Here is a 14,755-nt window from a genome sequence, read left to right as displayed (position 1 = left end):
AGTGAAGTCAAGTTGCATTATAACATCAAGGCCTAAAATAGGTTGTTCAAAGTAGCCTATCCACACCCCTGCATCAATCTTCATTGGACAAATTGAAATTGATAATGGTTTGGTCTGTTTCATATCCGCCCGCACTCCTGTTGCTCATCTTCTTGCCTGTGTACTGAGGACATACAGTGCCTTGCGAAAGTATTCGGCCCCCTTGAACTTTGCGACCTTTTGCCACATTTCAGGCTTCAAACATAAAGATATAAAACTGTATTTTTTGTGAAGAATCAACAACAAGTGGGACACAATCATGAAGTGGAACGACATCTATTGGATATTTCAAACTTTTTTAACAAATCAAAAACTGAAAAATTGTCCGTGCAAAATTATTCAGCCCCCTTAAGTTAATACTTTGTAGCGCCACCTTTTGCTGCGATTACAGCTGTAAGTCGCTTGGGGTATGTCTATCAGTTTTGCGCATCGAGAGACTGAAATTTTTTCCCATTCCTCCTTGCAAAACAGCTCGAGCTCAGTGAGGTTGGATGGAGAGCATTTGTGAACAGCAGTTTTCAGTTCTTTCCACAGATTCTCGATTGGATTCAGGTCTGGACATTGAATTGGCCATTCTAACACCTGGATATGTTTATTTTTGAACCATTGCATTGTAGATTTTGCTTTGTTTTGGATCGTTGTCTTGTTGGAAGACAAATCTCCGTCCCAGTCTCAGGTCTTTCGCAGACTCCATCAGGTTTTCTTCCGGAATGGTCCTGTATTTGGCTCCATCCATCTTCCCATCAATTTTAACCATCTTCCCTGTCCCTGCTGAAGAAAAGCAGGCCCAAACCATGATGCTGCCACCACCATGTTTTACAGTGGGGATGGTGTGGTCAGGGTGATGCGCTGTGTTGCTTTTACGCCAAACATAACGTTTTGCATTGTTGCCAAAAAGTTCCATTTTGGTTTCATCTGACCAGAGCACCTTCTTCCACATGTTTGGTGTGTCTCCCAGGTGGCTTGTGGCAAACTTTAAACGACACTTTTTATGGATATCTTTAAGAAATTGCTTTCTTCTTGCCACTCTTCCATAAAGGCCAGATTTGTGCAATATACGACTGATTGTTGTCCTATGAACAGAGTCTCCCACCTCAGCTGTAGATCTCTGCAGTTCATCCAGAGTGATCATGGGCCTCTTGGCTGCATCTCTGATCAGTCTTCTCCTTGTATGAGCTGAAAGTTTAGAGGGACGGCCAGGTCTTGGTAGATTTGCAGTGGTCTGATACTCCTTCCATTTCAATATTATCGCTTGCACAGTGCTCCTTGGGATGTTTAAAGCTTGGGAAATCTTTTTGTATCCCAATCCGGCTTTAAACTTCTTCACAACAGTATCTCGGACCTGCCTGGTGTGTTCCTTGTTCTTCATGATGCTCTCTGTGCTTTTAACGGACCTCTGAGACTATCACAGTGCAGGTGCATTTATAGAGACTTGATTACACACAGGTGGATTGTATTTATCATCATTTGTCATTTAGGTCAACATTGGATCATTCAGAGATCCTCACTGAACTTCTGGAGAGAGTTTGCTGCACTGAAAGTAAAGGGGCTGAATAATTTTGCACGCCCAATTTTTCAGTTTTTGATTTGTTAAAAAAAGTTTGAAATATGGTTCCCGGGTTGGAGCGAGCGGTCGCATCTACACTTCGGTCCGCAGGTAGTATAACTTTTCATTACATTTCATTATAGTACAACGGTTTGATTTGTCTAATCTTAGCAACTTCTTCTTAGCTAGCTACATAGCCGTCTTTGTATCAAAGATAATTGCGTAATTATCGTATTTCGTCGTCCTAACGTATCTGCCCAGCAGCTAGCTAACGTCCACTAGCACTGTAGAAACTATTACACTCAACGACTCGACTCGACGACTCTTAATTTACCGAGGTTAGCTAGCCAGCTACTTGTCGTCCTTAACGTAGAAGTTACTGCTAGCTAGCTAGCCAACAGCTAGCCAACGTCTTCCGATTTGAACTTCAACAACCCGGTCAACATTCCGCCTCACTCCACAGGTAGTATCACATTTTCATTTCACTTCATTACAGTACAACGGTTTGATTTGTTTGATCGTAGCTAGCTACATAGCCGTCTTTGTATCTAAGACAATTGTGTAGTCTGGAGCAATTTTCTAGGTTAGCTAGCCAGCTATTGTCGTTCTTTTAACGTAACGTTACGTAATCAACACTGCTAGCTAGCCAGCTAGCCCCTGAATAGCAGCACTGTAGAAACTATTACACTCGACGGAACGACTTGATTAGTGTAGTGTCAACAACATAGCCACTGCCAGCTAGCCTACTCCAGCAGTACTGTATCATTTCAATCATTTTAGTCAATAAGATTCTTGCTACGTAAGCTTAACGTTCTGAACATTCGATAAGTGTAGTCCACTTGTCATTCCAATCTCATTTGCATTAGCGTAGCCTCTTCTGTAGCCTGTCAACTATGTGTCTATCTATCCCTGTTCTCTCCTCTCTGCACAGACCATACAAACGCTCCACACCGCGTGGCCGCGGCCACCCTAATCTGGTGGTCCCAGCGCGCACGACCCACGTGGAGTTCCAGGTCTCCGGTAGCCTCTGGAACTGCCGATCTGCGGCCAACAAGGCAGAGTTCATCTCAGCCTATGCCTCCCTCCAGTCCTCGACTTCCTGGCACTGACGGAAACATGGATCACCACAGATAACACTGCTACTCCTACTGCTCTCTCTTCGTCCGCCCACGTGTTCTCGCACACCCCGAGAGCTTCTGGTCAGCGGGGTGGTGGCACCGGGATCCTCATCTCTCCCAAGTGGTCATTCTCTCTCTCTCCCCTTACCCATCTATCTATCGCCTCCTTTGAATTCCATGCTGTCACAGTTACCAGCCCTTTCAAGCTTAACATCCTTATCATTTATCGCCCTCCAGGTTCCCTCGGAGAGTTCATCAATGAGCTTGATGCCTTGATAAGCTCCTTTCCTGAGGACGGCTCACCTCTCACAGTCCTGGGCGACTTTAACCTCCCCACGTCTACCTTTGACTCATTCCTCTCTGCCTCCTTCTTTCCACTCCTCTCCTCTTTTGACCTCACCCTCTCACCTTCCCCCCTACTCACAAGGCAGGCAATACGCTCGACCTCATCTTTACTAGATGCTGTTCTTCCACTAACCTCACTGCAACTCCCTCCAAGTCTCCGACCACTACCTTGTATCCTTTTCCCTCTCGCTCTCATCCAACACTTCCCACACTGCCCCTACTCGGATGGTATCGCGCCTTCCCAACCTTCGCTCTCTCTCCCCCGCTACTCTCTCCTCTTCCATCCTATCATCTCTTCCCTCTGCTCATACCTTCTCCAACCTATCTCCTGATTCTGCCTCCTCAACCCTCCTCTCTTCCCTTTCTGCATCCTTTGACTCTCTATGTCCCCTATCCTCCAGGCCGGCTCGGTCCTCCCCTCCCGCTCCGTGGCTCGACGACTCTTTGCGAGCTCACAGAACAGTGCTCCGGGCAGCCGAGCGGAAATGGAGGAAAACTCGCCTCCCTGCAGACCTGGCATCCTTTCACTCCCTCCTCTCTACATTTTCCTCCTCTGTCTCTGCTGCTAAAGCCACTTTCTTCCACTCTAAATTCCAAGCATCTGCCTCTAACCCTAGGAAGCTCTTTGCCACCTTCTCCTCCCTCCTGAATCCTCCTCCCCCCCTCCTCCCTCTCTGCAGATGACTTCGTCAACCATTTTGAAAAGAAGGTCGACATCCGATCCTCGTTTGCTAAGTCAAACGACACCGCTGGTTCTGATCACACTGCCCTACCCTGTGCTCTGACCTCTTTCTCCCCTCTCTCTCCAGATGAAATCTCGCTTCTTGTGACGGCCGGCCGCCCAACAACCTGCCCGCTTGACCCTATCCCCTCCTCTCTTCTCCAGACCATTTCCGGAGACCTTCTCCCTTACCTCACCTCGCTCATCAACTCATCCCTGACCGCTGGCTACGTCCCTTCCGTCTTCAAGAGAGCGAGAGTTGCACCCCTTCTGAAAAAACCTACACTCGATCCCTCCGATGTCAACAACTACAGACCAGTATCCCTTCTTTCTTTTCTCTCAAACTCTTGAACGTGCTGTCCTTGGCCAGCTCTCCCGCTATCTCTCTCAGAATGACCTTCTTGATCCAAATCAGTCAGGTTTCAAGACTAGTCATTCAACTGAGACTGCTCTTCTCTGTATCACGGAGGCGTTCCGCACTGCTAAAGCTAACTCTCTCTCCTCTGCTCTCATCCTTCTAGACCTATCGGCTGCCTTCGACACTGTGAACCATCAGATCCTCCTCTCCACCCTCTCCGAGTTGGGCATCTCCGGTGCGGTCCACGCTTGGATTGCGTCCTACCTGACAGGTCGCTCCTACCAGGTGGCGTGGCGAGAATCTGTCTCCTCGCCACGCGCTCTCACCACTGGTGTCCCCCAGGGCTCTGTTCTAGGCCCACTCCTATTCTCGCTATACACCAAGTCACTTGGCTCTGTCATAACCTCACATGGTCTCTCCTATCATTGCTATGCAGACGACACACAATTAATCTTCTCCTTTCCCCCTTCTGATGACCAGGTGGCGAATCGCATCTCTGCATGTCTGGCAGACATATCAGTGTGGATGACGGATCACCACCTCAAGCTGAACCTCGGCAAGACGGAGCTGCTCTTCCTCCCGGGGAAGGACTGCCCGTTCCATGATCTCGCCATCACGGTTTACAACTCCATTGTGTCCTCCTCCCAGAGCGCTAAGAACCTTGGCGTGATCCTGGACAACACCCTGTCGTTCTCAACTAACATCAAGGCGGTGGCCCGTTCCTGTAGGTTCATGCTCTACAACATCCGCAGAGTACGACCCTGCCTCACACAGGAAGCGGCGCAGGTCCTAATCCAGGCACTTGTCATCTCCCGTCTGGATTACTGCAACTCGCTGTTGGCTGGGCTCCCTGCCTGTGCCATTAAACCCCTACAACTCATCCAGAACGCCGCAGCCCGTCTGGTGTTCAACCTTCCCAAGTTCTCTCACGTCACCCCGCTCCTCCGCTCTCTCCACTGGCTTCCAGTTGAAGCTCGCATCCGCTACAAGACCATGGTGCTTGCCTACGGAGCTGTGAGGGGAACGGCACCGCAGTACCTCCAGGCTCTGATCAGGCCCTACACCCAAACAAGGGCACTGCGTTCATCCACCTCTGGCCTGCTCGCCTCCCTACCACTGAGGAAGTACAGTTCCCGCTCAGCCCAGTCAAAACTGTTCGCTGCTCTGGCCCCCCAATGGTGGAACAAACTCCCTCACGACGCCAGGACAGCGGAGTCAATCACCACCTTCCGGAGACACCTGAAACCCCACCTCTTCAAGGAATACCTAGGATAGGATAAAGCAATCCTTCTCACCCCCCCCCTTAACCTCTTGAAACTCCCCATCCCGGATCCGGGATTGTGACTAAGCCTCAGGCTCATTAGCATAACGCAACGTTAACGATTTCTGAAAATCGCAAATAAAATTAAAATAATGCGTTTGCTCTCAAGCTTAGCCTTTTCTTAACAACACTGTCATCTCAGATTTTCAAAATATGCTTTTGAACCATAGAAATTGACTAATTTGTGTAAGAGTATGCAAAGCTAGCATAGCATTTTGTGTAGCATGTAGCACGCAACATTTTCACAAAAGCCAGATAACCAAATAAATAAAATCATTTACCTTTGAAGAGCTTCTGATGTTTTCAATGAGGAGACTCCCAGCCACATACCAAATGCGCAGTGTTTCCTGAAAGCGTCTGTGTGTAGGAGAAATCGTTCCGTTTTCTACATTGCGCCTGGCTACCGAAACGAACCGAAAATGCAGTCACCTACAACGTGAAACTTTTTCCGGATTAACTACATAATATCGACCGAAACATGGCAAACGTTGTTTGGAATCAATCCTCAAGGTGTTTTTTCACATATCTCTTCATTGACATGCAGTTCGTGGAAGCTTGCTTCTCTCTCTGTGCCCCATGGAAAAATACTGGCAGGTGACTTTTGCGCACCAATTTCGGCGCAGGACACCGGGCGGACACGTGGTAAATGTGGTCTCGTATGGTCAATCTTCCAACGATCTGCCTACAAATACGTCACAATGCTACAGACACCTTGGGGAAACGACAGAAAGGGCAGACTCATTCCTCTTGCGTTCACAGCCATATAAGGAGATCATGAAAGACAGAGCCTCAAAAATCCTTGTCATTTCCTGGATGCCAAGTCATCTTGGTTTTGCCTGAAGCTCACGTTAAAGGGCACGCACAGAGAAGATATTTGTATTTCTGGACACGTCAGAGTGTTTTCTTTCGAACAGTAGCAATTATATGCATAGTCGCATCTTTTTGTGACAAAATATCTTGTTTAAAACGGGAACGTTTTTCTTCCAAAAATGAAATAGCGCCACCATAAGTGTAAGAGGTTAAATGATTTAGATGCACTATTGTAAAGTGGCTGTTCCACTGATGTCAGAAGGTGAATTCACCAATTTGTAAGTCGCTCTGGATAAGAGCGTCTGCTAAATGACTTAAATGTTAAATGTTAAACTTAAATGTTAAATGTTAATATCCAATAAATGTCGTTCCACTTCATGATTGTGTCTCACTTGTTGTTGATTCGTCACAAAAAATACAGTTTTATATCTTTATGTTTGAAGCCTGAAATGTGGCAAAAGGTCGCAAAGTTCAAGGGGGCCGAATACTTTCGCAAGGCACTGTATGTTTTGCATAAGATCTGGGAAATACAGTGACTTTAGCACCCACATCTACTAAAAAAATCTACTGCAAAGTTGTTAACTCATGTTCACATCCATTACATCGGATTTCATATGTACACCAGTTGAGATGGGCCGTAAAGAGGGAGTCTTCTAGTTCATCTCCATGGCATCCACATCCAGCAAACTCTGCTACTGAGCCAGAGAGTGCTTCTTAAATTTCTGCATCAGCATTGTGTCGTTGGGCCTGTTGTCCTGTTTACTTTTTTCCCTTAGACGGCCCCTGCTTCTTCTGGCCACTTCTCTTTAGGACATGCATTTTTACCCGACATTCTCGTTGCCAGCGTCCAGAAATCCCTCAATAAAGACACACTCCAGGTGTCTCTTCTGCTGAACGAGTAATGTCGGTTTCACTCGGAACCTGCACAACTCTGACAGCCGGTTTATTATGTTGATGTCTCTGTCCAGTCGTGACAGCCTGTCGATGTCACCATAGTTTTGACTCTCCCAATCAGTAGTGGAAACAAAAGTTTTACGCAAATCATTGTGTATGGATTGCATCAACCGATGTGTGAGCGCCCCATTTTTGGAGGAGTTGAGTGCATTTTCATCTTCCATGTTTTCGTCAAGTACACCATGTTCACGGTTGTTCAAAAGAAATGCTAAAAAAGGTAACCCATCATAAGGATGTAGAGGTTTTTGTTATCGCTTTAAATGGTCCCACGTCCTCTTACCCACATCTCATGGACGCTTCGTAGTCTTTGACCATTCATCCAACTGTTTTGGAGATTCTTATTTATGTGTAATTACTTTCACTGGGGGTTTATCTTTACTTCCTTTTAAATGGCCTGTGTTCTGGTCAGCCTAAGACATCGTTCGTCACCGCTCTCAGAATCTGTTGACTCAAAGCCAGGAAGTGCTGACCAGATGTTTGAAACCCGAGCTGCCTTGTGCAACTCGGCATGAGGGTAGATTGAGGGAACAGAGAGCCCACAGGTGGGGGCCAAGTCTGCCTTATCCACCCTGCAATTGTTCAATTTTGCCTTTTAATGTTTTTATCTGTTCACCAAGGAGCCCTCAAACTATCTTTATGCAATGTCCTATGATTATCTTGAAGGAATTTTTGGTTTTCTCACTTTGGCTAAATATGGTTAAAGACCATTGGGTCTGTCAGTGAGTCAGACATTCTCTGTATTTTTCTCCAAGCTTTTTTGTATATCAGACAGATTCCATCTTCTGTCCTTGTCAACAATGACAGAATATTTCTTTATCTCCTGCCTACGCTCCTCTACTTTGAAATGGTTCTTCATATCACTAGACAGTGAATTTAATATATTTCTCATGTTCCTCACTTGAAAATGCCATTACATTAACTTAAAAAGTTGTATAATATTTATATACTTATTTAACCATACATACTATTTTTAACCCCTTGAGGACTATCCTCTTATCTATAGATGACAAATTGTTTCTGCAGGGCCTGGTTACCCCTAAAACTTGTGTTTACTTCAAAAGCTTGCACAAGGCTTACATAACCTTCACGTGTAAAAATTGCTACTCAACTAGCAACTTCTGTTTCACACCCGTAATCAATTATGACTTATTTTAACTGAGGGCTTTAACAGAGGACCCCTATATGTCCCAGTAACTCATTGCATGCACTTACATTAACCTGATTTAGTTGTTTTAAATGATATAGGTCTAGACTCACCCAGCAATGTGTTAGCAGTTGATGTTATTCTTCAATAGCACAGACCCCAAAGCAAATTAGGGAGGGAAAAATATGATTGACCAATTAAAATTCCTTGCAGTAAAATTGGGCCAAATGCCAAGTATCCCATTTCAGGCTCAATGTATAGACAATTTGGACGAATGAGAATTTGCCACATGTAGCTAGGAGTCCCAAACTGGAACCTCTACCCAGATTGTAAATAGGTTTTGAACTGAAAAACTAGTTCCATTGAACTTTTAGTTCTCTGCATTGTGTATTTTATCTTTAAATATTCTTACTACAGGTTGGGGATAGGTTCTCGATGTCTAGGGCCCGACGAGAAAGAGAACTAAAATAATTGTCTCTGTGGCGATATCCAGATCCGCACAGTTCCCTCTCCTGGAACAAGCCCAGTCTGAAACTCTGCTTGGCGACGTCACCGATGGCCCTGTCTCCGGTGTTAAACGAGAGGAATACAGACAGCAGGAAAATCTGCCAACAATAGTGGCTTTCAGTGGCGTGGCAAAACAGCCCAGAGAGCGAGAGAAAGAGTAATGTAAGGGGAATACAGGAAGAATCACGTCCCTTACTTGGCGGCGCTAAAGCTCCTGGATGTGTGTTGTACCAATGCCTCTCTCCGTCCTCTGCTTTCAGATCACCACTCAACTCCACAGTCCCAATTCCTTGTTAGCACAGCCACCCACTTCCTCACTCAAATTCACCAGTAAGACTTCTGGTCCCGCGCATTCACCCAAAATAGACCAGACATGAACACCCACGGAGAGACATTCTCCCCTCAACGCCCAGGCCCAAACACCAGGCTTTTAAAAATTACAGCCAATCCCCAGCTACCTGTCTGATTACTCGCTGTCGGTGCGTCTGATCACACCAGCCCGCCACCCACTTATCCATCTCGTGACATCAACATTCTACAAGGAAAGATCATTAACCAGATTACCCCAGATACCAGACTTAGATGAGTGATAACTCAGTTCTAGAATGTTGTCATTGAAAGAATTTAATGTAAAAATCTTTTGACATTCAGAATTGACTTTTAGACAACCAGCCTGTATTGTAGTTTCATGACCAGAGACAAATCTTCAAAGGCACAGTATGTATTTATTCGGAGTGGTACATAGTCTTGATTTATAGGATCCTTCCCACTATGATTTATATATCAAGTGATAACTTGGGATTTTATCATTTGACGTTCATGGAAAAACTGCACTTGTACTCATTTGAAAGTACAGATTATTAAATATTCTACGGCTGTTATGTCATCAATCAAATCAAACTTCATTTATAGCACGTTTCCTACAACAAATGTATTTGAAGGTGTTCAAAGTCATGCATTGAAAGGCATGTGGCACTTAACATCCTTCCTGTAGCCTATTTTGTAGTTTCATAATATCGGCCGCAAGGATGTGAAATGCGAGTGGAGGAAGCCACCCGTGTCCAACCAAGTGCAGTAATGAATAATGTAAATCATGCAAATATGACTTGTCTGTGTAAGCAGTATATAAGAGAACTAACGGGACTGCCCCGGAGGAGCTCCAGACTGACGTTTACTATGGTACAATAAGTTTGTTGGAACCTCTCCAGCTTGCTGATAATAAAGAATGATTCATTTAATATTGACTTCAGGTGTCCCTGGTGGTAATTTCTAATACAATTTCTATTTCAGGGAGGGTCTTACCAACTCTTTGAAGACCATCCTTACTGGCACCACCCAGTGTGATGACCTCTGACAGACTTCTATTGCTCATGCTGTCAGTGCCTGTTTTCAGGGGAGTCAAAGGTCCAAAAATATTCCACATACTGTAGGTCGTACAAGTATTGCTCAAAAGCAGCCAACTAAATAAAAGTAGTTAACTTTATCATGGGCACAGTGGGAATTTTTATATCTGTGATGTTCAAATGATTTCTCTACCCCTTTGTCTTACTTGCTAAAGGCCCCAGTCATCCCTACCTGGACCTGACATTGTTGAAAAACAAGTGAGCAATGAATAAAGATTATACACAAACAATAGGTTATGTTACGTTCAAGTTTTGGTCAAAGCGGCCAACTTAGGTAATCTAGTTAACGTAAGTTCAATCAAAAGGCTGGTCTGAGTGCATCTCCTCACAGTTTCATTCAGTAGTACAACACAATTTACATTGCATTTTTATCATGGGCACAGTGAGCATTTATATATGTGCTGTTTAAGTTATGAGAGAGAGAGCGGTACATTACTTCCAGCAGTTCTCCTTGCTGAGGGTGGTGTTGGACATGCACGGCTTCTTGTGGGGTGAGCCTGATGTTCCGCATGTCACGCCTTCGGTCTAAAACATGGGGAAAGGGGACAAAGCCAGAAATGACCAGGACAGTCTAGGGTACTATTTGCATGAAGAGGTGAAGTATTGTGATGAGTTATATGACTCTACTTCTGATTCTAATTCTCTAAAGGAAAGCCTCAGCTGTGAGGTCACTGAGAAAGACCAACATTGATATGGGGGATCATCTGAAAGGGACTGACATGCAGGGATGGAACATATGGATTTTGGGCACTTGCCAGCAGATCACAATTTCTACTAGCCTGGGTAACATTCAAGTTCTAAATCTTTGGCGTGCAATGTTTGTAAAGGCAAAATTTCACTGCTATCAGGCTAGTTTGGCACATTGTCTACTAGCTCTATCTAAAAAGTACTAGCCTCTGGTTAGCTTAATTTCCAACCCCGCTGACATGTATAACTGACTTCATAGGTCATTTGTTTAGTCATGTACAACAGATGCACTTGTGGAACAAAACCGTTTGTGTTTGGTATGGGAAAACATTGAGCCCACAAGTCCTTTATGCTAGCTAGTTAATATTAGCTCACCGTTCATGTAGTCAAACTTTTCCACGTGGTGACATGCTATCTAATGTTAGCCCACTAGGGCAGGGATATTTATCTAACGTTTAGTTAGATAAGTTAGCTCATCGTTCGTGTATTCAACCTTTTCCCCAGACCCCACTGTTGGTGACATGATAACTAGTCCACCAGGCATGGATATTTAACATTAGATAGTTAGCACTAAGCACTAACATGAGTCACATTCACATCTGACTACACCAAACCAAATCAAAGTTTATTTGTCACGTGCGCCGAATAGAACAAGGTATATACAAAAGGCTGTATACAGACACCTTACAGTCAAATGCTAACTTACAGGCTCTAACCAATGGTGCGAGGGGAAAAAAAAGTGTGTGTGTGTGAGTAAAGAAATAAAACCACAGTAAAAAAGACATTTGAAAAAAGTGTAGCAAGGCTATATACAGACACCTGTTAGTCAGGCTTATTGAGGTAGTATGTACATGTAGATATCGTTAAAGTGACTATGCATATAAGATTAACAGAGAGTAGCAGCAGCGTAAAAGAGGGGTTGGGGGGGCACACAATGCAAATAGTCCGGGTAACCATTTGGTTACCTGTTCAGGAGTCTTATGTCTTGGGGGTAAAAACTGTTGAGAAGCCTTTTTGTCTTACACTTGGCACTCCAGTACCGCTTGCCATGCGGTAGTAGAGAGAACAGTCTATGACTGGGGTGGCTGGGGTCTTTGACAATTTTTAGGGACTTCCTCTGACATTGCCTGGTGTAGACGTCCTGGATGGCAGGCAGCTTTGCCCCAGTGATGTACTGGGCCGTAAGCACTACCCTCTGAAGTCTGTCTTGGTGTGTTTGGACCAATCTAGTTTGTTGATGTGGACCCAAAGGAATTTGAAGCTCTCAACCTGCTACACTACAGCCCTGTCGATGAAAATGGGGACGTGCTCGGTGCTCCTTTTCCTGTAGTCTACAATCATCTCCTTAATCTTGGTTACGTTGAGGGACAGGTTGTTATTCTGACACCACCTGGCCAGGTCTCTGACCTCCTCCCTATAGGCTGTCTCGTCGTTGTCGGTGATCACTGTTGTGTCATCAGCAAACTTAATGACGGTTTTGGAGTCATGCCTGGCCATGCAGTCTTGGGTGAACAGGGAGTACAGGAGGCGACTGAGCACGCACCCCTGGGGAGCTCCCGTGTTGAGGATAAGCGTGGCAGATGTGTTGCTTCCTACTCTCACCACCTGGGGGTGGCCTGTCAAGAAGTCCAGGATCCAGTTGCAGAGGGAGGTGTTTAGTCCCAGGATCCTTAGCTTGGTGATGAGCTTTGAGGGTACTATGCTGTTGAACGCTGAGCTATAGTCAATGAACAGCATTCTCACATAGGTGTTAGTTTTGTCCAGGTGGGAAAGGGCAGTGTGGAGTGCAATAGAGATTGTATTGTCTGTGGATCTGTTTGTGAGGTATGCAAATTGGAGTGGGTCTAGGGTTTCTGGGATAATGGTGTTTATGAGCGCTATGACCAGCCTTTCAAAGCACTTCATGGATACCGACGGTAGTCATTTAGGCAGGTTACCTCTGGTTTCTTGTGCACAGGAACTATGTTGGTCTGCTTGAAACATGTAGGTATTACAGACTCGTGCAGGGAGAGGTTGAAATGTCAGTGAAGACACTTGCCAGTTGAGTACACATCCTGTTAATCCATCTGGCCCTGTGGCCTTGTGAATGTTGACCTGTTTAAAGGTCTTGCTCACATCGGCTTTGGAGAGCGTGATCACACAGTCGTGTGGAACATATGGTGCTCTCATGTATGATTCAGTGTTGTTCACCTCAAAGCGAGCATAAAAGGCATTTAGCTCATCTGGTAAGTTCACGTCACTGGGCAGGTCGCGGCTGGGTTTCCCTTTGTAATCCGCCCTGTAGCACTCACTTCTGTCATCATGAAGTGCTTTGAGAGACTAGTCAAGGATCATATCACCTCCACCCCACCTGATACCCTAGACCCACTCCAATTTGCTTACCGCCCCAATAGGTCCACAGATAACGCAATCGTCATTACGCTGCACACTGTCCAATCCCATCTGGACAAGAGGAATACCTATGTAAGAACGCTGTTCATTGACTACAGCTCAGCATTTAACACCACAGTACTCTCCAAACTCGTCATTAATCTCAAGACCCTGGATCCTGGACTTTCTGACAGGCCGCCCCCAGGTGATGAGGATAGAAAACATCATCCACCCCGCTGATCCTCAACACTGGGGCCCCACAAGGGTGCATTCTCAACCCTCTCCTGTACTCCCTGTTCAGCCATAACTGTGTGGCTATGCTCCCCTCCAACTCAATCATCAAGTTTGCAGACACTACAGTGGTAGGCTTGATTACCAACAACAATGAGACGGCCTACAGGGAGGAGGTAAGGGCCCTCGGAGTGTGGTGTCAGGAAAATAACTTCTCACTCAACGTCAACAAAACAAAGGAGATGATCGTGGACTTCAGGAAACAGAGGGAGCATCCCTCCATCCACATCGATGGGAGAGTAGTGGAGAAGGTGAAAAGTGAAGTTCCTCTGCGTACACATCATGGACAAACTGAAATGGTCCACCCACACAGACAGCGTGGTGAAGAAGGCGCAACAGCGCCTCTTCAACCTTTCGGAGGCTGAAGAAATTTTGCTTGTCACCTACAACACTCACAAACTTTTACAGATCGAGAGCATCCTGTCGGGCTGTATCACCGCCTGGTACGGCAACTGCTCTGGCCCACAACCGCAAGGCAATCCAGAGGGTAGTGCGGTCTGCACAACGCATCACCGGGGGCAAACTACCTGCCCTCCAGGACACGTACAGCACCCGATGTCACAGGAAGGCCAAAAAGATCATCAAGGCCATCAGACTGTTAAACAGCCATCAGATTTCAAGGCCATCAGACTGTTAAACAGCCATCACAAACAGAGTGGCTGCTGCAAACATACAGACTCAAATCTCTTGCCACTTTAATAAATGAATGAATGGATTTAATAAAGGTATCACTAGTCACTTTAAATTACTCCACTTTAATAATGTCTACATATCCTACATTACTCATCTCATATGTGTATATACTGTATTCTATACCATCTACCATCTGCCGCATGGCCATCGCTCATCCATATATTTATATCTACATATTCTTATTCATCCACTTACATTTGTGTCTATAAAGTAGTAGTTGTGAATTTGTTAGATTACTTGTGAGATATTACTGCACTGTCGGAATGAGAAGCACAAGCTTTTCACTGCACTCGCATTAACAGTTGCTAACCATGTGAATGTGACCAATAACATTTGATTTGAATAGTTTATATGCCCTGCCACATCCAACGAGCATCAGCCAGTGTAGTAGGATTCGATCTTAATCCTGTATTGACGCTTTGCCTGTTTGATGGTTCATCTAAGGGCA

Source organism: Oncorhynchus masou, chromosome 17 (assembly GCF_036934945.1).
Source record: "Oncorhynchus masou masou isolate Uvic2021 chromosome 17, UVic_Omas_1.1, whole genome shotgun sequence".
Lineage (NCBI taxonomy): Eukaryota > Metazoa > Chordata > Actinopteri > Salmoniformes > Salmonidae > Oncorhynchus > Oncorhynchus masou.
Note: the sequence above shows the minus strand (reverse complement) of the source record.